The 23,269-nt window shown below is 44.9% G+C and overlaps 1 protein-coding gene across 3 annotated transcripts in view; it reads left to right on the top strand.

Moving 5' to 3' along the window:
• Positions 1-23,269, top strand: part of PLEKHG1 (pleckstrin homology and RhoGEF domain containing G1) — a 242,893-nt gene that overhangs the window by 117,763 nt on the left and 101,861 nt on the right. Inside the window, exon 1 of one of the 3 annotated variants that reach the window (XM_047769939.1) lies at positions 16,894-17,415. The exons of the other annotated variants lie outside the window; for them this stretch is intronic. The gene's annotated coding sequence lies outside the window, so the exon portion shown is untranslated. Of the gene's footprint in view, positions 1-16,893; positions 17,416-23,269 lie in introns of those variants that run through there. 3 annotated transcript variants of the gene reach the window in all.

Genomic DNA, 23,269 nt, shown 5'->3' with positions numbered 1-23,269 from the left:
CTTGATCCACTCCTCTGTCAATGGACATTTAGGTTGTTTCCATGTCTTGGCTATTGCAAATAGTGCTGCAGTGAACACTGGGGTGCATGAGTCTTTTCAAATTAGTGTTTTAGGTTTTTTTCAGATACATCCCCAGAAATGGTATTGCTGTGTCAAATAGTAGTTCTATTTTTAGTTTTCGAGAAACTTCCATACTGTTTTCCACTGTGGCTGCACCAATTTACATTCCCACCAGTAGTATGCAAGGGTTGCTATTTCTCTACGTCCTCACCAACATTTGTTGTTTGTGTTCTTTTTGATGACAGCCATTCTTCCCAGTGTGAGTGGGTTTCTCACCGTGGTTCTAATTTGCATTTTCCCGATGGGTAGTGATGCTGAGCATCTTTTCCTGTGCCTGTCGGCCATCTGCATTTCCAGAGGAACTTTTTTTTTTTGTAACTAAAATCATGGGATGGGATTTATTGTTGCCGAGGAGAAAAAGAATCCCGTGTTGTCTAACATTCTCTTGTCCCGGGGTTTCCAGAGGAGCACCGCAGAAGAAAGACGCAGGTACCAGCCTGTCCTCTTTGGGCCTTAATCAGAGTTTCCTGGGCCTTGCTCCGCTCTCACCCTGAATGTCTCTGCTCACCTGTGCTGAAAACATGTGGCCTCGTAAACACACTGTAAAATCATGAAGAGAAACGTCAGCAAGCTAAGGAGCCTGAAGTTTGTTAGACTTGCTCCATCCATCTCCGTCTGGAGTAGCTTTTTCCCTCAGGGAAGCTTTTAGCTTTCTGCGTTTCTGCCACATCAGGATTAAGGGAAAGTAGCTGGTTTTGTTTTTCTCTCCCCCTCACGGGCTCCCTCCTCCTCTCACTCCCGAAGGGAAGGAAGAGATCACATATCAGAGCGTTTCTTCTTCAGAAAGACTTGGGTACAGCCGCAAATCCTCACAGGGGCCCCTGTGTATTAACATTTTTATCTCCAGGGTTCAGAAACAAAGAAACCCTGGGATGGGATGCAGAATGGGGCTTTTCCCCTTTTCTAGGAAAAATGCTGATGATTCGCGAATGCCTCTGGGTATCTTCTTAAATGCTCACTGTCAACATGGATAAAGGCTCTTCCAAATGAGGGGGACTTTATTCCTCTTTTTTCTTGCCCATAAACCCAGTCTTCCAGTCCTTGTTCATTTTGGTAGGATTAGGATCTCCAGTTCTAGGTTTTAACTTCCATCCTATTATTTTTTTTTTAAAGGCACCACGAAACTAATGTTTTATGAGATTAGGAAATGATATGTGAATGTTAGCATTTATAATTCCTCTGGGCGTGTGTTTCAGAAGAGTACCAAAAGCGAAGCCTGACTTCAGTACTTGTATAAGGGACTCCCACGTGTTGCCAGGCAACTCAACATGTCATTCTTCCAGGGCTGTGGTTCTTGTCTTACTGTCCCAGGATTTTTAAATGTCAAAACCCATGACATCAAATTACTTCGGTGTTTGGTTTGGCAGACTTACCCATTAAACGGCTTCTTCTACCTTCATTCCTTTGTAGAGACTCTGAACAAATTCTAACCTTTATTGATACATTATAGGTTTGTGAAAGAACTAGTGGAATAAAGATTTTAATTAATAGTAAGAGTGGAAAAAAACAAAACTAAAAGCTGGTGAGGTTAAAGGATAAAGATAGTTCCACCTTCCTGACTCGCAATTAATATTTTCCCCACCCCGCCACTGTAAACATTTTTCTCTTACTCCCCTGAATTTTTCCATGGTGGTTTTGGTCTTAAGGCACTTTTTTTCCTCCTCTAATCTTGTATAGGGTAGGAAATAAGAAGTGGGATTTTTAATTCCTCGTGTTTTGATTTTATATGACTTACAAACTGAAGAGCAATAAATTGTTCTTACAAGGGTATCTCGAGGAGTTTCCATCATGGCTCAGTGGTTAACGAATCCGACTAGGAACCATGAGGTTGCGGGTTCAATCCCTGGCCTTGCTCAGTGGGTTAAGGATCCAGCATCGCCATGAGCTGTGGTGTAGGTCACAGACGTGGCTTGGATTTCGAGTTGCTGTGGCTCTGGCATAGGCTGGCAGCTACAGTTCTGATTAGACCCCTAGCCTAGGAATCTCCATATACCACGGTGTGACCCTAGGAAAGACAAAAACACAAAAAAAAGAAAAAATATTTAGAGAGTGTCTCGAGCAATCTGGTCCCTCTAGGACTACTAACCTAGTGGACAGTGTAGTGTCCAAGTGTGCCCGTGAGTGTGACCCAGGTGAGTCAAACACCTCCAATCTCCAGAGCCAGGCAGGTCCTCTAAGAGTGAAAGGAGATGACTGTGGTACCCAAGGGAGTGGTGGGGCCTGCAGCATCCTGAGAAGTGCTGGGCCCAGGTAAAGGGAGAAGGTTGCCGAGTGAAAGTATAGTTAAGGCCAGTGTTGAGGGGGTGGGAGGGATGGACTGGGGGTTTGGGATTGGCATATGCACACTGAGGTATGCGGACCAATCAGCCAATGGAGAGCTGCTGTATAGCACAGGGAACTCTACCCAGTGTTCTGTGATCATCTACGTGGGAAAAGAATCGGAGAGAGATGAGTGTGTGAATATGCATGAGAGCATCACTTTGTCGTGCGGCAGAAATTATCACAGGCTTGAAATTTAACTATACTTCAATAAAACTTAAAAAAAATAAAATTAGGAGTTCCCGTGGTGGCGCAGCAGTAGCGAAGCTGACTAGTATCCACGAGGTTGCAGGTTCAATCCCTGGCCTCGCTCAGTGGGTTAAGGATCCAGCATTGCCATGAGCTGTGGAGTAGGTCACAGACATGGCTTGGATCTGGCGTTGCTGTGGCTGTGGTGTAGGCTTGGCAGCTCCAGTTCTAATTCGACCCCTAGCCTGGGAACTTCCATATGCTGTGGGTGTGGCCCTAAAAAGACCAAAAAAAAAAATTTTTTTAATGAAAAAAATAAAATGTGATAAAAATTAAAAAAAGAAAAAAAGGATAGTGTGACAAATGCTTATTGTTGTTTTGTTTTGTTTTGTTTTGTTTTGTTTTTGACATCTCCTCCTCAAACAGAAAAATCTGGATTTTTATGTGAAATATTCTGATTTTTACTTTTTTTGCCTGTCTCTTTCTCTCCCTCTCTTTTTTCTTTTTTTTAATTTTTTGGCTGCATCCACAGCAAAGGGAAGTTCCCACGCCAGGGACTAAATCCTAGCTGCCACTTCAACCTGCGCCACAACTGTAGCAATGAGGCATCCTTCACCCACTGTGCCACTGCAGAAACTCCTTGCATTTTTATTTTTAAAATATCCTGATTTTTAAATTTTAGTTTATCAATTCAAAACATTTAATTGATTTTTTTTTGTCTTTTGTCTTTTGTCTTTTTAGGGCTGCACCCAGGGCATATGGAGGTTCCCAGGCTAGGGGTCAAATCGAAGCTGTATCCACCAACCTACGTCGCAGCCACAGCAACACCAGATCCGAACCAAGTCCACGACCTACACCACAGCTCACGGCAATGCCAGATCCTTAACCTACTGAGCGAAGCCAGGGATTGAACCCACAACCTCATGGTTCCTAGTCGGATTCCTTTCCTCTGTGCCACAACGAGAACTCCCAAAACATTTAATTGAGACAAAGACAAACAAGTCTTCAGGTCACACCCTGTCTGCCCAGCTGTAGATCACAACCTCCAGGGGGCCTTCTGCTCACACTGGGCCTCCCCAGCCCTGTGGGTCTGGGTTTAGTGACAGTAGAAGACTAAATTTTGCCAGCTCAGTTGTCCCTTCCCATCAGCGCAGGGACAAGACCTCACTCCTTTTCCTCTACTCTCAGGCAATGCCTCCCTGGCTCCACATCTACCCTGCCTGCATGGCCACTGCCCTTTGCCCCAGGAGGCCTATCCTCCCAGGGTCCAATGCCCTGAGTACTTGGAGCCTCCAAGCTCCCCTGGAAGTTCACCTGGTTGCCACCCAACCCCAGCCCCCAGGCTGCTGATGTTCCCCCCCCCCCACTTCCTCCCTCTCTCTTCCCTCCATCTCCCTCTCTCCCTTTATAGGAAACATGCTCCCTTTCTTCTTATGTTTTCTTCTCTTAGACTCTCATGGCTAACTTGTGTGAGATGTTATAACTATCATCTCTCTCTCTCTCTGTTTTCTTTTTACCACCCAGTCTCTTTTTCCTCCAGGACATTCAGAGACCAAGTCCTGGCTCGTACAGCTCCCTGCATGACAGGCCAGTAAATCATGAGATTAAGTGGTTGGGGCAAAGAATAGTGACTTTATTCAGAAAGTCAGCAGATTGAGAAGGTGGTGGACTACTGTCCCAAAGAACCATCTTACCCCAGTTAGAATTAAGTCTTCTGTAATACAAGAAAGGGAGGAAGTGCAGTTGGGTGTTGCAAACTTCTTGATGTCTGAATCCTTTGTTCTTACAGATGTCTGCATAGGTCAAGTCATAATGTTCCCACAAATCTCCAACAAGACATGGGCTATTCTCTGTCCTGCAACTTTCTATCTCTGTATGAATGTGAAAGTGTTGTTGTACCTTTAAATGTCAGAGTCTTGAGAATGGGCTAACCTGTTTATTTCAGGCTATAGGCAATATTCTTTTTTTTTTTTGTCTTTTGTCTTTTGTCTTTGTTGTTGTTGTTGTTGTTGTTGTTGTTGCTATTTCTTGGGCCGCTCCCTCGGCATATGGAGGTTCCCAGGCTAGGGGTTGAATCGGAGCTGTAGCCACCGGCCTACGCCAGAGCCACAGCAACGCTGGATCCGAGCCGCGTCTGCAACCTACACCACAGCCCACGGCAACGCCGGATCGTTAACCCACTGAGCAAGGGCAGGGACCGAACCTGCAACCTCATGGTTCCTAGTCGGATTCGTTAACCACTGCGCCACAACGGGAACTCCTGTAGGCAATATTCTTAACATGTAGTAATAGAATACAAAAGTTAAAGCAAAAGAAACAGATCCAATATGCAGTCGGATTTGCTCTTCCCTATTCAGTGAAGCCAACCTAGTCGTTGCCACATTTGAGATCAGAAACTAGTGCTTCTTCCGACTCTCATGTCCTTGTGCTGATTCTGTTAATGAGGCCTGATTTCCTTCCCCAGTTCCTCTCAGGACCACCAAGTCTTTCATGACTCTCAGAGCTCTCCTCCAGCTCCAGTCTCTGCTCCCCACACAGAATCTGTGATGAATACCTGAAAATAGAGCTGAATCTCAATTCTAGATATTACCAGAATTCTTTTTCTAAGAGCCAATTAAATAAACCCCGTGAATGTCAGTCAGTCAGTCCATCCATCAAAACAAGTAAACAGAATTAGAGGATCACTATAAAGAATCTCCCTGTCGTACCCACCCAATTCCCATGGAGGCTCAACCAGGACCCCTATTAGAGTGAATTTGTTCCAGTCACCATCATTGCATGTGTTCTTAGAGTATACAAGCTCCTAGGACAATTTAGAACCAGCCGTGCTTTCCATTATCTGTGTATTATAGACACATAATTTTTGCAGTTATACAGTTATAGCAACTCTTATGTTACCACTATTCTGGGTGTATATTTTGGCAGATACTTGATTGGGATGCAGCCCCAAATAATGTACCCCTGTGGTACAATGAGCGAGCTATTCGGTCATCTATGTTCTAGCCTGGTTTCCAGAAGGCAATTTTGCAGAAAGTGGAGATGATGTCAGTGAATAAGTAGAAAGCATATTCTTGCCACTAGGCATTGGTCTACTGTCAGATGATGTTAAACATTTTGGAGTTCCTGCTGTGGCGCAGTGGTTAACGAATCCGACTAGGAACCATGAGGTTGCGGGTTCGGTCCCTGCCCTTGCTCAGTGGGTTAACAATCTGGCGTTGCCGTGAGCAGTGGTGTAGGTTGCAGACGCAGCTCGGATCCTGAGTTGCTGTGGCTCTGGCATAGGCTGGTGGCTACAGCTCCGGTTAGACCCCTAGCCTGGGAATCTCCATATGCCGAGGAAGCGGCCCAAGAAATAGCAAAAAAAAAAAAAATTTGTGGGGAATCTTTCTGTTGATAATAGATGACTTAAGGTATCTTATCACATGTTCTGCACTTCGGGAATTATAGATAATTTAAAATAGTTTCCTGGTGCAGTGGGTTAAGAATCCATCTGTAGTAGCTTGGGTTACTCTGGAGGCATGGGTTCAATCCCCAGCCTGGCAAAGTGGATTAAAAGAATCCAGTGTTGCCAAAGGTGTTGGGTAGGTTATGGCTGGGCTCAGATTCTGCATCATGCTGCAGGGTGTGGCCATTAAAATTTTTTTTTAATTAAAAAAAAAAAGTAGTTTCCCTATACAAAGGCCATGTGTTCCTAGTGTTTGCATCAGTTCATGGTTATCTGACTATAATAATGGGACCATATTTAAGATCCTCAAGTTATATGAGAGCCTTAAAAGAGACCCTCTTGGAGTTCCCGTTGTGGCTCAGTGGTTAACGAATCCGACTAGGAACCATGAGGTTAAGGGTTCTATCCCTGGCCTCGCTCAGTGGGTTAAGGATCTGGCGTCGTGAGCTGTGGTATAGGTTGCAAACTCGGCTCAGGTTCCAGGTTGCTGTGGTTGTGGCGTAGGCTGGTGGCTACAGCTCCGATTCGACCCCTAGCCTGGGAACCTCCATATGCCGCGGGAGCAGCCCAAGAAATGGCAAAAAGACAAAAAGAGAGAGAGAGAGAGACCCTCTTTGTAGTTATGAACTGGGTCATTGTGTCGACACATCACCTCAAACCATGGAATCTTAGTTTCAAAGTTAGAGAAAGTGTTGAGTCCCATAGGCTCCAGAGTTTTCACTTTACTAACCCAGAAGGAATCTGGGACCCAGGGAGACAAGTGACTTGCCCAAGGTGACCCTGTTGTCTAGGAGAACTGAGATGCCACAGATCCCAGATCTGGGTCTGTGTCCTTTCCATGCATCATGTTCCAAGCAGTGAATGATGGTTTGGATTGAACAGAATGAGTTCAGGGTCAGGGATGGGTTTTACTAGGATGTCATTGGGATAATAACCAGTAGTCATTGAACAGCTTCATCCATTGGGGATTACACTTTGTTATACCCTAATTTGCATAGACTCCTAAGGAGATATCTTATGTTGGGAGCTACAGTGGCACTGGAAGTTGTCTCTGGTTTGAGTGTCCTGAAATAGGTGACCACGTGGTCCTGGGAAGTGCTCAAGGCTCCCAGGCACCCAGTCAACCCTGAGTCCCCCAGAAACAGCACCACAAACCAAGGGGGGGGGAGCCCCTCCTCCAGGCTGTCCTTTCGTGACCGTCTCTCCTTTAAAGGTTCCTTTGAAGTGTGTTTTCATCTGATTACACTTAGATGAAAACGCCGGGCAGGAAAGTTTAAGTTGTGATTTACTGTAACCGCACCTTCTAGGAGGCCCTGTCCAAGTGGTTGGGCAAGAACAGTCATGGTTACTGCCCAAGCAGCTCTGCTCAGGGTCCAGAGAGAGAGAGAAGGAAAAGCTCAGAAGAGAGAGGCTGATACGGACGGATTAGAAGATGGGGTCACTCCAGAGTCGAGAAGGAAACGAGAAGATTTTTTAGTTACAGTAAACATAGTTATTAATCGTGGTATGCCATAGTTCAAACAAGATTGTCTGCAGAAAAATCTAGCCTAAGTGGTCAGTGTGGGCGTTATGCCAGGTACACCCGCAGTTTATCCTTACGGGAAGCAGAATAGCTTGGACGGTCCTTTTGTCTGTCCAGCTAACTTCTCAGCTTTCAGACGGCAGTTCACACACCTGCAGGCAACCTGCCCCACCCCCGCCCCACACCTGACCTGGTCCCCCTTGACAGGTGTGTCACAGCACCTGGTGCCTTCTCTGCAGAGTACACATCTCACGTCGAATTCATCACTTATTCGTGTGACCACTCAGTGTGCATCGCCCTGGCCACCCTCAGTGCCCTTTGAAGACAGAGGGCTCCGAAGGTGGTATCTTTTCAGTATTTGCTACAGTGTTAAATAGGCCTGAGGATTGTGGAGGGACTGAAAATATTTTGGTAGAAGTTTTAAGAGCACAAGATCTTGAGACCCATGAAGAAGGTGGTCCAGGGTGGTGCCATTTTTCAGCCCTATCCCATGCTCCCCACAGCACAGGGGGCACCTCTTCCCCCGACCCCATGGAGCCCTGTCTCCAGGAATCACTGAGGATAGTTAATCAATATTTGGATGAAGAGGCAAGTTTGAATGGGAGACCTGCTGGCATCTCAGATGTTCATGAACCTCACAATGGAGGTGAAGGGTGGTCTGTCTTGTGTTTTCCCATCATGGTCCTTGATGGTCTTCAGCTCAATGGAAGAAATTACTTTAAAAATTAGAACTGCCCAAAATGGGATGAGCTGTCAGTCAGGGATCAGGTGTCATACTAGGCGAGCTATTGGGATAATGCAAACACCAGATAATGAGTTAGATTAGGAAACCTCAAAGCAGGCATTCCCGTTGTGGCTCAGTGGTAATGTACCCAACCAGTACCCATGAGGATGCGGGTTCGATCCCTGGCCTCGCTCAGTGGATTAAGAATCTGATATTGCTGTGAGCTGTGGTGTAGGTCGCAGACGTGGCTCGGATCTGGTGTTGCTGTAGCTGCGGTTTAGGCTGGCAGCTGCAGCTTGGATTCAACCCCTAGCCTGGGAACTTCCATATGCATTGGGTACTACCCTAAAAAAAAGAAAAGAAAAGAAAACCTCAAAAGTATCTTTCCGATATGGAAATACTGTTAGTCCAGATATCCCCTCCTCACAGATAAACTCCATAAATTCAGAGGGTTTTTCTTAACCCATTTTCTTCACCTCTGTATCTTTAGTGCTTATACAGTGCCTGGCACACGGTAGCTGTTCATTCAATAAATATTTGTTGAGTTAACAAATAGTAGCTGTCAAATGCAAAATAGGTTTCTGGCATAGAATAGGTTTTGTTTATTTCACTGACCTGAATCAAGCAGCTGGTAAATCAAAAAAGGAGCTAAAATTGGACGGCACCTCGTGCACAGCTATGGTCCAACATGCTGACTAAGCATGTGAGGTCAAACTATTATCAGCCTTTCAGACCTGAGCGTCTGGAGTCAGTATGAAATCGTATCAGCCGAGGATCTAGCAAGAAACTGGATTCGCTCAGCTGGCTTGAGTGGAGAGGTTAATGAAGAGGCTGCTTCACCGAAGGTGCTGGGCTCTGGGAGCTGCAAGGAATGTGTGGCGCCCAGAAAATGCAGCCAAGGCAGGAAGCCTTCACCACCGTCCTCTGGGACAGCCCACAGGGACCCCCCTCCCGCCAGGGCCAAGGGGACACCGTAGAAGTAGGAGAGCCAAATCAGAGCCGGGACCACTGTGGAGGCCGGGGGAGCCTCGGATGCAGCCCCTACTAAACCCCAGAGCCCTCAGCAGCCAGGGGCAGGCAGAAAAGCACCCCCCCCCCCGGTTTCCCTCTCCTCCCACCTCTTAATACTGGTGTCTCCCTTTAGCCAAACCCAACTGGAAGCCAGCCAGCAGGGAGGAGGGCACGCAAAGAGATGGGAGCCAGGAGGGGCCTGCACATGGGGCATCACCTTCCCATCAGTTTTTTTTTTTTGGCCCTGTCCAAGGCACCTGGAAGTTCCCAGACCAGGGGTCCAGCCTCCGCCACATCAGCATCATAAGCCCCAGCAGTGACAGTGCCCGATCCTTAACTGCTAGGCCACCACGCAACGCCATAAATTTTTTATTTTATTTTGAAATGGTATTTATTTTATTTCTTCCACTTTAATTGCATAAATACATGTTCCTGAAGGAGAAGGTGTGACTAGGTCACCATAGGGAGCGAGGGAGCTCCTGTCTCTCGTGCAGCTCGTATGAATGTCTGGGCTTTTTCTCCTTTTTTTCTTTCATATATATGTAGAGGATTTGAGAATTTTTATTCAGAATAAACCAAGATGAATTTGATGACACTTGTTTCTTGGCCTGCTTAAGATTAACCCTGTAGCCCAACAGAGAGGCCTATTTCCTTTGCTTTGTTCTGTTACCATAAACAAGTTCCTTCTTGTACCTCTGAACTGGGAACCAGGAATTAGGTAAGTGTTTGGCTCCCAGCTTGGATACCAAGTAATTAAATAGAAGATGAAAGATGAGTCCAGCAGAGCTGGGTCTCTAGGACTGGAAGGGAAATATAGGTGAAGGCAGCCTCTGTGGGCTTGATTTTACTGTCAGTGTGACGTTACTATCTGCTTCCCCTCTTATTTGAAGGGCAGGTTGAAAATAAGGGGAGAGACGGTTTAGGGAAATGGAGCAAATGTTTATGGATACGGTTTTTGTTACATCTGAGCTGTTGGTTCCTAACACTCATCATGCTGGTTATCATTTATCTGATGTTTGCGCAGCCTCGCCAGACAGGAGCTTCCAGGAGGCAGAGGCACGTCCATTCACTGAGCGCCGCTTGGAACCCAGCGTTAACTAGGCACCGGGTTAGCGAGGCTGGGTTAGCGAGGCCGGGTTAGCAGTGGATGCTCGTAGTTAAAGTCGAGAGAAGGTGTGAAGGAAGATGGTCAGCAGGTTGTTGCTGTGTGTGCCAGCTTCTGAAAGGCATAGACCAGGACACAGGGCGATGGGTAATTAAGACCATTGTAATACCGTGACTAAGGTGGGAGCCTCCTTGCCTCCTTTGGTTAAAAAACAAAAACAAAAACAAACAAACAAAAAAAAAACCTTGAAAATAATAAGTCATCTCAACTCCTTTAGAGAGGAAATATGTTCTACTTTCGTGGAGTGGCATCTGTATTTGGCCTTTTACAAATTTCTGCCTGAGTGGGTTGTCCTTGTGCATTGGGTCAGGAGGCCAAATGAGTAGAAGCTCTAAAAACCCCGCTTCAGTTCTAGAAATTAGCTAGCCTCCCAGGGGTTGAAGCCATCTGCTCTCGGGACAGATATCTAGAGGGTCAGCTGTCCGCCACTGATGTCGAAGGCAGCCTTGAAATTGGCGGAAGACCAATGCACTGATTCTAAAGGATGGCAGTCGCCGGAGGGAAGATTCAGAACAACTCAGAGACTGATTCATAGCTGCTCCACAAGCTTTCATCCTCACTTCTGCTGCTTTTTTGGGGTGGCTGTACCCAAGGCATGCGAAAGTTCCTGGGCCAGAGATCGAACCCACACCTCAGCAGTGACTACACCAGGTCCTTAACCCACTGAGCCACCAGGGAACTCCTCATCTACTTTTGATAATTGTCTCTTTGAACCCACGTCTCTGATTCTATAGGATGGGGAGGCAGCTGGAGATGTCAAACTGAGCCCTCGCATCACTCCTTCCCCTTGGAGCTGTAGGGGAAAGTCTGGCCAAAGGGCTGGGTCTCCCCTCTTCTAGGATGTGAAATGGTTTTGCACGCTCACATAAGGGTTATGAACCTCCATGGTTGTCACTCTGAAACTATGTCTCTTGCTTTAATTGCTATTTTGGAAAACACTGCTGCAGGATTTCAAAAGAGTATCCAAGCCCCTTCTACAAGTTCAAGTACATTTTTTAAAGAGTGTTTTCAAAAGTATAGATTGTGTTGAATGCCTTTGGTTATGAATGGATTAGATGTGTGTTATCTCCTGGAGAAAAACATGTCTGGAAGCAGCCTGCATTCTTAGAGGGATAATTAGTTCATTGTGCTCAGCACAGCGAGTCCCCCCCGATGTCCTTAAAGATGGGACTGATCTAGTATTGAAAGCAAGGGACTATTTGTAACATATTGCTTGCTTGATATCTAAAAATTGTTCAGTTCAGAAATAACTAAGGCTTGATTTCATCGTCTCGGGACCATAAAGACCAAAATATCTGAGTAAAAGAACAGAGTGGAAAACAGAGCTAATGATTATCACAGAGACAGAGAAGTGAGCCCATGGAAGAATGTCCCAAACAGTACGATTTTAGAGTCCCAAGGCTGTGTGCCTTTCCAGGCCATCTCGGTTGGTTTTCATGGCAGACCGGGATATGATGGAGAAGTTAATTCATGACTTAATTGGCAAGGTAAGGGTGAGCTGAGAAAAAGCATGGAGAATAACGAGCTTTGTGTGTTTGTTTTCTGAAGTTCTTATCTTTATGTCTCAATGTCGATACTTCTGTGCGATAGGCAATGAGGAATTATATTTTCAGTTGGCCAACTTGAGTACTGGTAACTCTTGATTATTTATAGTTCGGTTTCCCTTGTTAGATTCAATACTCCGGGACTAACAAAAAAGACTCCTTTCATTTAATATCTCCTAGATTTGAGGGCTTTTATCTGCATTAAGCTGTGTCTCTTGCTGAGAGTAAACACTGTTTAAATTTGTGAAGACAGAGTCCCTTATCATGAAAATTATTTCACTTTGAAAATAATCCTTTAGAAAGAAAAAAAAAATAGATGAGCTCTTTTGTTTGTTTCACAAAGTATATAGTTTGGTTTGTATAACAATAGCCAAGGCAAGAGTTTATAGCTGGTGACATTTTTCTGAGTTGAGAGCAGTCTGGCAAGAGTGTAAGTAGATTTTTAATAAACAAAGACTGCATTGCAGAAGGGTGTTAGTACATGTCATCTCTTTTTCAGGAGGAAGGTCACTGTGTCCTCCTAAGGCACATCACTGGGAACGGGTGACACCTCTTGCTATGCAACTGGCTTTAATGTTTAGCACATTTATTCTGTGACATGCACTCAGAAAATGTAATCTCATGACTTTTTCTTCCACAGAAGAAAATTCTAATAGACTGAAAAAAAAAAATTAAGAGTGTTTCGGAGTTCCTGCTGTGCTGCAGCTGGTTAATGATCCAGCATTGTCTCAGGAGGCTTGGCAGGGGGTAGGGACATGGGTTCAATTCCTGGCCCGGTGCAGTGGGTTAAGGGCCTGGCGATGCCGCAGCTGCAGCATAGGTCGCCACTGTGTCTCGGATTCGATCCCTGAGCCCAGAACTCCGTATGCCATGGACCAGCCTAAAAAATAAAAATGAGTTTCTGTCAGTGGCCTGTGCATTAGTGAAGAGATGGTTTTACCACCTGTCTTGGGAAATGTGTCACGGTGACAATATCTTATATCACACAATTGGTAGGTCCTCCCTTCCTTGATCCACCATTTAAATTGTTACACTCCATATGTAAAATATTAGATGTGACTTGAAATACTCTACAACTTCCAGCAGCTTTGTATCTGCAAATACAAGATTATTGTCTAAATCTGCCTTTCACGGTATTGATTCTGTGAGACACAATCTTCCTTTGGGTCTGAAAAATGTCCACATGCCTTTGCCCTCCTTCCTTTCTCCAGGCTGTTCTTTCATCCTTCATTGCCCAGCTTCTTGGAGCTGTTGCCTGGCTGCAAAGTCAGCACAGTCGCTCCATTAGGTCAGACCTCGTTAAGCCCCCAGAGCTCCGTGTTATCTGTGTTTCCTCCCTCCAGCCTCCCAGCCCCACTCGACAACCCCATTCTGGCCTCCTTCCTAAAAGACCCATGTGGTGCCCGGAAGAATGCACCAGCTGATGACACCACTGTGGCAATGACGCCCTGACCCTCCCCAGGGGATATGAGAGTTTTAACTAAGAACTTTTACCTTAAACCAAAAAGAGTTATTTCTCATCATGGAGTTGCAGGCTCTATGGCAGATTTCTGGAAAGGGATGTCTTCAAATGTTGAGGTTTTCTGGTCTTTCTCCGGCCACAGGGCTCGCTGGCTGGTCTGCATCCTGCTGGCTGCAGGCACATCCTCTGAGAGCTGCTCTTCTCCCCCTGGATCCCCACTCCTGGCAAGGATACTGTGCAGAGCTCCCGTGCTTCCTGATCGTGTAACTAGTGTGGCGAGGATATTTACAAGAGCTGCATTCCAGCGAGAGTATCTTTTCCACCAAAAGAGGCACAGACGTGTGTGTAATCTCACTGTCTTTTAAAAAAGAGATTTTGCTGAGCAAAAACAAGCTTCTTACCGCCTGTTAATATTGGCAAATAAATTATGCAGCCAGAAGCAGCAAGGATGCTACCGTCTTTGTGCCCTTTCCATGTCTTGGGATTGATCCTGTTTCATGCACAGAAGTCCGGTGGCAGGACAGCAGGGCATCTACAAAACCTGCTAATAGGAGTTCCCTTTGTGGCCCAGTGGTAAGGAACCCGACTAGTATCCATGAGGACACAGGTCTGATCCCTGGCCCCACTCAGTGGATTAAGGACCTGGCGTTGCCGTGAGCTGTGGTGTAGGTCGCAGACACGGCTCAGATCTCGTGTTGCTGTGGCTGTGGGATAGGCCAGCAGCTGCACCTCCAACTTGACCTCTAGCCTGAGAACCTCCGTATGCCACAGGCGTGGCCCTAAAAAGGAAAAAAACGCACAAAAAACCCTTCTTATAGCCCAGTGTAACCCATGTGTGGGACGAGAGGGGAAGGCCTGGAGAGTGAAGCCATCACCGAGCTGAGGTGGGACCCACAGAGGCCTGAGGAAAACCCCAAAACACAGAAGTCTCCTCTGCTCTCCCGTGGGAAAGGACCTTGAATGTTGCTCCAGAAATGTAATTCTTTCCTCCCTTTTCTTTCCTCTCTGCTCCTCCGTGTTCGTATTATCCCTCCTGGATTTTCTGCACCACTCGTCTGTTAGTTCTTTCAGCCACAAAATCCACCTGATGCTCAATCTCCGGTATAAAATAGCCTATTTGCAAATAACCTACACATGTCTTCCTGTATACTTTAAAACATCTCCAGATTATGCATAATACCCAATACAATGTAAAGACTATGTGAATGTGTGTAAATACAACAGAAATGCTGTGCAATGTGTGGCACATTCAAGTTTTGATTTTTGGAACTTTCTGGAAATATTTTTTTCCGGAATATTTTCCATCTGCAGTTGGTTGAATCTATGAATGTGGAAACTGCAGATACAGAGGACCCACTCTGCGTGTACTAGGGTAAATACACAGGTAAAAACTGTGTGTGTGTGTGTATTCCCGGTTCTGCAAAAGCTTAAAATATTAAAAATTAGAGTCATGGAGTTCCCATTGCGGCTCAGTGGTTAACGAATCCGACTAGGAACCATGAGGTTGTGGGTTCGACCCCTGGCCTTACTCAGTGGGTTAAGGATCCAGCGTTGCCGTGAGCTGTGGTGTAGGTTGAAGACGCGGCTCGGATCTGGTGTTGCTGTGGCTCTGGCGTAGGCCAGCAGCTACAGCTCCGATTCAACCCCTAGCCTGGGAACCTCCATATGCCTCGGGAGTGGCCCAAGAAATGGCAAAAAGACAAAAAAATAAAAAATAAAAAAAAATAAAAATAAAAATTAGAGTCAGAATACTGTGAATCCTCCATGTTTGCAGATGCCATATTGGGTGGCTTCAGTTCATTGTGAGTGATTGGAAGGTCTTTATTCATACAAGGTGATGGTTTTTGCTAAAGCAGGAATCACAGGTGCACAAATGACTGACTCATGGGATATACATGGCCTGGGCGGGCACTTCCCAGCTGTCCTTCAAGCCAAGTCACTTGTCCAAGGTAGAAGTTACAGACTGTCCAGCATCTACACTCAAAGCAGTTTTGCTGTTTTTGTTCACTCGTAACATGCAAAACATCGCTCAAAAAGGACTTTTAAAAAATATGGGTTTTGGCAAAAAAAAAAAAAAATCCAAGTACAATAATACTTTATCGGAAGTTGAAGGCTTTAACTTGTGACCTGAGATATGCAGAGAAGGCAAATAATTCAAGGAGCCTCTTCTATACACCCTACCCCAGAATTGAGATCTACGTGTATCTTCCACATGAATATCAAATCTACAGTGTAGGATGGTTCCCTGCTCCCCAAGGGGATGACTCAGGGTAGGAGAGAGATGATTAGAGAATAATTAATAGAAGACCACACGACTCTAAGTGTAATAAACAGCCATGTAACAAATGGAAAGAGGGCTGGAGTAGTTGTGGAAGATGAGACGGGGCTTCTTCTAATGGTGACGCTAAGGTGGCTCTTAGCGAAGCAGAAACGGAGGACTTGAACTTTGGGATGGGGGACATCATTTCAGGGGGCAAGAGAGGTTGCCGTGGAGGTCAGAATAGAGGATGAAGAGAGCCCACAGCCCAGGGCGGACTCTTCCTCTCAAACTGCCTTTTCAGCATCTGTGACGTAGTGATTTCCATCCAGCCTGGTGAATTTTGTGGGGAGCCTTCTAACAAGACTTCCGAACTGACAGAGAAGTCTCCATCAAAGTGGCTCACTGAGGTAGCCCTGTTTATGTTCAGCCTTATTTGAAAGGAAATCGGCATTAAAACAAATTATCCTATTATGTTGTTAGTTTAAAATCACTTAATAGGCATGAGAGAAGTCGCTGTGCTAACGATGATCAGCTGATGTCATTTTCCATAACCACAAATGGATGCTTTAAATGGGAGTTGTAGTTAAAGGATTTTGATCCTTGAAATAGTTTAGTTTTTGAAGTCTATAGTTGGGCCTAATCCATACTTTGAATTTTGGCTCCACAGTGCCGTAGTATCCGTTTTCAGTAACATTCTTGTTCTCCTGGAGACTTTCATCTAAAGAACTCAGTATCATTCTAAAATATGAACCTTTTGACTCTTTATACAAAAATAGAGATAGCATTTTAAGAAGGACAGGTGGTCTTAGGGTAATGGAAACCCCACATAATTTGGAGTTAGAGCATTCTGACTTTACTACTTAGTGTTTATGAATATAAAATCAGAGGACCGAACGATTTTTCTAAGAAATGCCTGTAAGTTTCCATTTTAGGTATTTGTCTTTGGATAGATTTTTCAATACTGTTTTGAAAATACTCAAGCTTCAGTGCATTCTTATTTAACTTTGCTTACTTAAAACTGTATTCAGTGACTCCTTAAGGGACACCAAGGATTCTAACTTCAACTATTACTCTCTGCCCCTCCCCCAGCCCCACATGCCACTTGAAAATTTATGTAAAAGGTATGTCTCTTGCCTTTGAAACAACCCTATATTGGGGGGGGGGGGCGTGAACTTGCAAACATCAGAGCTCCCAGATCTTGCTGCTTTTCTCGAGTTTAATGAGAACAGTGGCCGAGCCAGGAAGGTAAAGCCCAGGCAGCTGTAGGCGAGTGTGGGTTGTATTTGATGTTCACAAAAGAATAGCAGTGGCGGGGTGTTGCTCAGCGAAGTGTGCATTTTCAAGTTACCCACAGTGGTGTCTATTGTCCTGTTTCTCAATTGAATGATGTCATGTTTCATTTAAGGCTCTTAGTGATGCTGAAGTCTGTGGTCTGCACACCAGGGGGAAAAAGGCAGTGAGAAAGTTGCCAATCAGGTTTTTGTAAAGCCTTTGTGTGTTGGGTTTTGAGAGATAAAAGCTGACTCATGCAATATTTCTACGGAAGGAGCTGCACAGACTAGTAAAGGCTTCTTGTTTTACCTGACTGAGTGCCCAGTGAGGTCACCGCATCAGCTGAAGGCAGACGATGTGGCTCAGCCCGGGGAGAGCACAGGTAGGTGGATGTGGCTTTGCTGGGGAGCCCGTGCCCCACACCCTCGGTCCTTCCCCCGGAGCCGCCGAACCCCTCCACCGATGGGGGGAGAAGCTGTCGCAGGGGTTTTCGCCACAGCACTGCGCAGGGCCAGCAGTGTGCTTGGATCTATTACAACTGTTCTGTTTCAAATGCTATGTCCTCAAAAGGGTTCTCCAACAACGGAATTAGTCTAGAAGGTGATGTTTCCCTCCCTCTGAACTGCAGTCTGTCTTCAGTGGGTTTTGCCTTGTTTGGGTTTGGATTCGGGTTTGGATTTGCTCTTGCCTTAAGTCAGGTTGAAATACTCTAGAGCGCGGATGTTTGACTCTGGGGAGGGAAACTAAAATCCTAAGTTGTTGGGCAGCGACTGCTGAGTATTTTAATGTGCTTTCTTTATGAGGTTCCTGCAGGTTGAGCCGGGGGCGGGGGGGGGGGGGGGCGGGGGAGGGACAAAATAAATGTTTGCAAATTTTCTGCTTAGCAACTGTAGGGATGAAATTTAGTCGGATGGTAACCAAAGTTGACTAAGTAAATGCCGGTTCCACTTTGAGTGTTTATTGGTGAGAAATCCTTTTGTTTGGAGGAATAACTGGGACGAAAAAGGCATGGATTGTATTCCGTGCTGTTGCACATCGGAATTTGATTTGATTTTTTAATTATTTTAATGTAGTGTTACGACTGTATTTGAGAGAAAAAATATCTATTTGGCATTCTTTTTCATTCGTCATATTGAACATAAAAGTCAATTAATTTAAAATATTTAAAATTTTTTAAAAATTTTAAAATATTGATACAAACCGAGGTTGTGATTTCAATTTCTTTAAATAATTTTTTCAGATTATAAAAGTGATTCGCTTATTGAGGAATCACTAAGCTGATAGTTCCAGCTAAAGATCAAAGGAAAAGTCATCCATTCTCCTCGTGGGTAAAACCAGTGTCAGTATTTTATTCGATCTTCTTCTAATGCGGGTACTAAATCAGGGGCATTTTAAATTCAAATCCTTCTACCTGTGTTTTACAAACTGCCCGTTTTACCCCATGTAGATTCTGACCATTTTCTACACCCTTGAGGATCTGAAAGGACATGACATTTAATAGTTCTTATTGTAGGTTCTGGATGGATTTATTCACTCAGATCTCTATTGTTAGACACGTCGAATTCTCTTCCTCCTTTTTCTCTGAGAAAACGTTTAGCGTGCTTTAAGGATGGTTTATTTTCTCAGTGCTATTGTTAGCTACTTGGGTTTCTCCTCTTCTCCCGCCTCCTTTTTCTTTAAGAAATGTTATGTAGCCCAATCCTCTCTCTCAAGTGTGCAGAGATGTTTTTGGAACTCCATGCAGTGGGAGCCTGTGTATATCGCTAGCATTGTTTAGTTACTGCCTTGTGACTGGTATTTCCACACGAACAGGAAGGAAGCTGGAGCATAGATGATTATTTCATCTAAATTAAAAATAGAGGGGTTTTAGCCTTGGGCAAAATCAATGATATATATTTCATCATCCAAGACCTGGCATTCATAGGATGCAGAAGAAAATTCTTACTTTGTGGTTACTTCTTGGCCTGTGATTCTAGCTACGAATGGGCGAGGTAGATGTGGAGTCCAGGGACCTGGCATTTATTTCAGGATTGGAGGGGACCCAAGGGTGTCATCTAGTCCAGCTGCCTTACTTACACGTGGGGAAACCAGAGCCCCAAGATGGCAATGCAAACCTCCATGTACAGAGCCAGGGCAGAAATGCAGATTTGCTAAAGGAGCAACTGCGATGTCAGAACTTGAGTTCTGGCTGGTCCTCTGAGCTCTTTCTGTAGACACTGTTGGGCGCACATTCATTCTTCCACATACACACACTATTGGTACACTGGTACCATGCGTTTTATACAGGTTGCATCTGGTGCTTTGTTTCCTGATCTCTAAGTTACTCTCCTGCCCTGTTCTGTGCATCTGTGTCCATGTATAAGATATAAGGGACTGGCAGTCAGAAGCCAGACTCTCTGGTTCACAGTTCAACTGTAAGCATGATGTAACCTAACCTCTCTGTTTATCTTTTCTTCCATCTATAAAATGTTTTAAAGGTAATGACACATGTGAATGAACTTTGAGGCTTTGTGGTGGTGGGGGGGAGTTGTTTTCAATTTTCTTAGGATGATTTTGATGGAGAGTGAGAGCTCTGGCATGTCATGGGAAGGCTCATCTGTTAGAATCGAGGTTGTTCAGGTTATCTCTTGCTGCGTAACAAATCACTCCAGAACCTAGTGGTTTGGAACAGCAACAGTCATTTCTAATCTCTCAAGGCTTCCGTGAGTCAGGCGTTCAGGAGAGGCTCTGCCAGGTGGTGCTGGCTCAGGGTCTCACGACCTTGCGGTCCGACATGACAGGGCAGGGATCATCTCAAAGTTTCCTCTCTCACACGTCTTGTGCCTGGACTGGAAACACTCAGGGGCCAGATCAGCTGGAGCCCTTCAGCATCTCTCTGCTTATCAATGTGGACTCTTGCCCTGTGGTTTCTCCAACACATCAGCTTCACGATAACCAGACTTTTGAGGTGGTGGCTCAGAGCACATCCTGACCCAGTTATTGCAAGTTTCTTCTGTCCTCATGCTCTGCCATACTCTAGGGCATTAGTGTCGTGTTCATGGTTCAGGCAAGCTTCCTGCCACATCTGGGTTCCAGTGGGAAGGGGGAAGAAAGTGAAGGAACAGTGTCTGATGCTTGACAAATGGACCTCCTTGGAGTCCCCGGTTGGTACAATGAGTTAAGGATCTGGCATTGTCACTGCTGTGGCAAGGGTTCAATCCCTAGCCCAGGAACTTCTGCATGCCATGGGTGCAGCAAAAAAAAAAAAGAAAGAAAGAAAGAAAAAAGAAAAAGAGGGACCCCCCCCACACACACACTGAGGGAAATGTATCTTTTCCACTGGTGAGAACTTGACCACATGGCCATATATATTGGCAAAAAGACTGAGAATTGTGTTCTGCTAAAATTCCGTTTATTAGGAGAAAGGGGGAATTGGGTTTTGGTAGACAACGACCAGTCCCCCTGAAAATGATAATAACCCATAGCGTACCTTCAACCCCACCTAGTAATCTTCTTCACCTCCCACACTAAATCACCTCCAAAAAGCATCTAGCAAAAATAGAAACAGCTGCATTTGCATAAAAAGCCTTAAGAGAATTCCTTCAGGTTCTCTTTTAACCAAACTGACATCTCTGTGTCCTCAAATGTAGTCATTCTGGGGTCACCACTTAGCAAAGATAATTAGGGATCACTAATTCAATCTCTACTCAGCTGCATGTAGTTTCCATTGACTAGCATAGGTGTCAATTAGTTATCTGAATACTTAGTATCAAACTTTACAGCTTGAAGAAAGCTTTGATCCCCTTTCAGCCCCTTACCTCTTCTGAACAAGAGCATTTTTGAAAAGCCTTTTCCCATCCTCCATCTTCTTGTCCAAATTTTATTTTTTGTTATTTGCTGCAGCCGTGGCTACAACGGATCCTTTAACCCACTGCTCCTGGCCAGGAATTGACCCTGAGCCTCTGCAGGGACCTGAGCCTCTACAGCTGGATGCTTAACCCACTGCACAAGTGGGAACTCCTTCTGGGCCAAATTTTTGCTTTCCTGATTCTTCAGTGGTAATAAGATTTTCAAAAATTATTTATTTTGGAAAATGTTTACATTTAGAGAAAAACTGCCAACATAGCTCAGAGTTGCCATCCACCCTTCATCCAGCTCCCCCCGGTGTTAACATCCTGCATTGCTAGAGCACATTGAGCAAAAGTAAGAAATTAACATGATAAGATTTTTTTTTCCTTCTTCATTATTAAACACCTACCAATAAGAAATGAAAATCATCTTCCCTGGATTGGACACCTTGAGCATCAGAGCATATGTAATTGACCTGGCGCAGCTGTTAATGCAGAATCACATGGGTAGTGCAGGAAACCAAGAGGTAGAAATGGATGCTGATGTCCGGTGGCTTTTGTCTGTGGAACCCTCCACTGTTATCTCAGAGATGTGTAGAGGATTCCTCAAATACTTGGTGTTGTGTTTGAAAGATATAAAGATGTATTTTTTTAAGACCTTTGAATCTTAAAAACGTGTTTGTTTTTTGATGTCAGCTTACCATGTTGAGGGGCTCCCAAAGATGGGCTCTGTATTAAATGAACTTTGTTGGCGGAGAGAATAACTTTTTGCTTATACTTTAGTCTTTGGGCTGCCTCCTCTTCACAGGTAGGGTAAGAAGGAACAACATAATTTTTGTTATTCATTGGTCACAAGCACTACACATTCTCTGGCTGGCCGTGACTGTCCTGCCAAGGAACTCAGATTAGGTATTGGAAGTCGAGACTAGCAATGAGCAGGATTTGGAAGCCCTGATCCCTCTTGCTCCTTTGCTGTGCACAGAGTCGTGCCTGGCCTTGTAAAGCCCTCCTGGAGCGGGGTGGAGGGTGCACATGACGGGGGTGGTCAGCTGGGCCCCATCAGTCCCGCCTTCGTACACATGGTCAGAGAAGCCTGGGCTTTACTTGCCAATGAAAGTTCTGCTTTACCCCTAAATCAGCTTCAGAGGCAGGTTAGAGCCAAGAAGTGCTGCTTTTGATTCAGTGACATTCCAGAGGAGGGCAATTAAAATAATGAAGTTGGAAGAGAAGAGAAAAGCCAAGGAATTCAAGCTCTGTTGCCTAGAAAAAAATTGGAGAGGGGGACTTGTCCTGAAGTAAAATGTGTGGAAGTGACCTACCTGGGAGCTGTACCGCCTTTTTGGTCTTTTATTGAGGATGGCACAAGAAGCAATATTTTCATTTTGATGGCTTTTAGGCTAACAGCACTCCTCGTGGTAAGAATCAAGGTCCTTCTGGAGTTCCCACCCTGGCGCAGTGGGTTAATGGTCTGGTTTATTCCTGTGGCGTTGCCAGTTCGATCCCCAGCCAGGTACAGTGGGTTAAGGATCCGGTGTTGCTGCAATGTAGTTTGCAGATGCAGCTTGGATTCGATCTCCAGCCCACGAATTTCCATATGCTGCAGATGCAGCCAAAAAGAAAAGAAAAAAACAAAATTAAGGCCCTTCTCCATCCTCTTCCATCACCACTTCCAGGTTTGTCGAGGGTCAGATGGACCAAGAGCTAGGAAGTCTTATTTTAGGGTATTTATTCATGGTCAAAAGTTCCACTGACACGGGCTGTTAGCAAAGTTTGCCCAGTTCTCAGAAGTTGCTATATTATTAGTCCTGTGTTTGAGATTTGGTGAGAAAGAGAGGTTTTGAGAAGGAAAGCAAAGCAAAGCAGCCAATTACCCAAATGTTAACACAACCGCCATCATCTTTCACTCAAGGCAGAGGATAAAGCTTTCTTGTGCTACTGTTTTCTTTCTGGATATTTCAGTTTATCATCGATAATCAGCTACCCCAATATCCAGTACACAGCGCTTGTCTGCCAATTCTACTTTTGCTAACTCATAACAATATTGTATGTTAACAAATGGAGTAAAAAAAATAAACTTCAGGAGTTCCCGTCATGGCTCAGTGGTTAACGAACCCACCTACTATCCATGAGGATGTGGGTTTGATCCCTGGCCTCACTCAGTGGGTTAAGGATCTGGTGTTGCCATGACTGTGGTGTTGGCCAGCAGCTGCAGCTCTGATTAGACTCGAAGCCTGGGAACTTCCATATGCTGCAGGTTCGGCCCTAAAAAGCAAAAAATAAATAAATGAATGAGTGAATAAACTTCAAATTGTAAGCACTCTTCATGATTATTGGGGAAAGATTGATAGGGAAGTAACAACTATATGTTACAGAAAAATGTAATTATCTAGATGTCTAGATCAGCATTGT

Source organism: Phacochoerus africanus, chromosome 2 (genome assembly GCF_016906955.1).
Source record: "Phacochoerus africanus isolate WHEZ1 chromosome 2, ROS_Pafr_v1, whole genome shotgun sequence".
NCBI lineage: Eukaryota > Metazoa > Chordata > Mammalia > Artiodactyla > Suidae > Phacochoerus > Phacochoerus africanus.
This window is presented reverse-complemented; position numbering and strand designations above follow the sequence as displayed.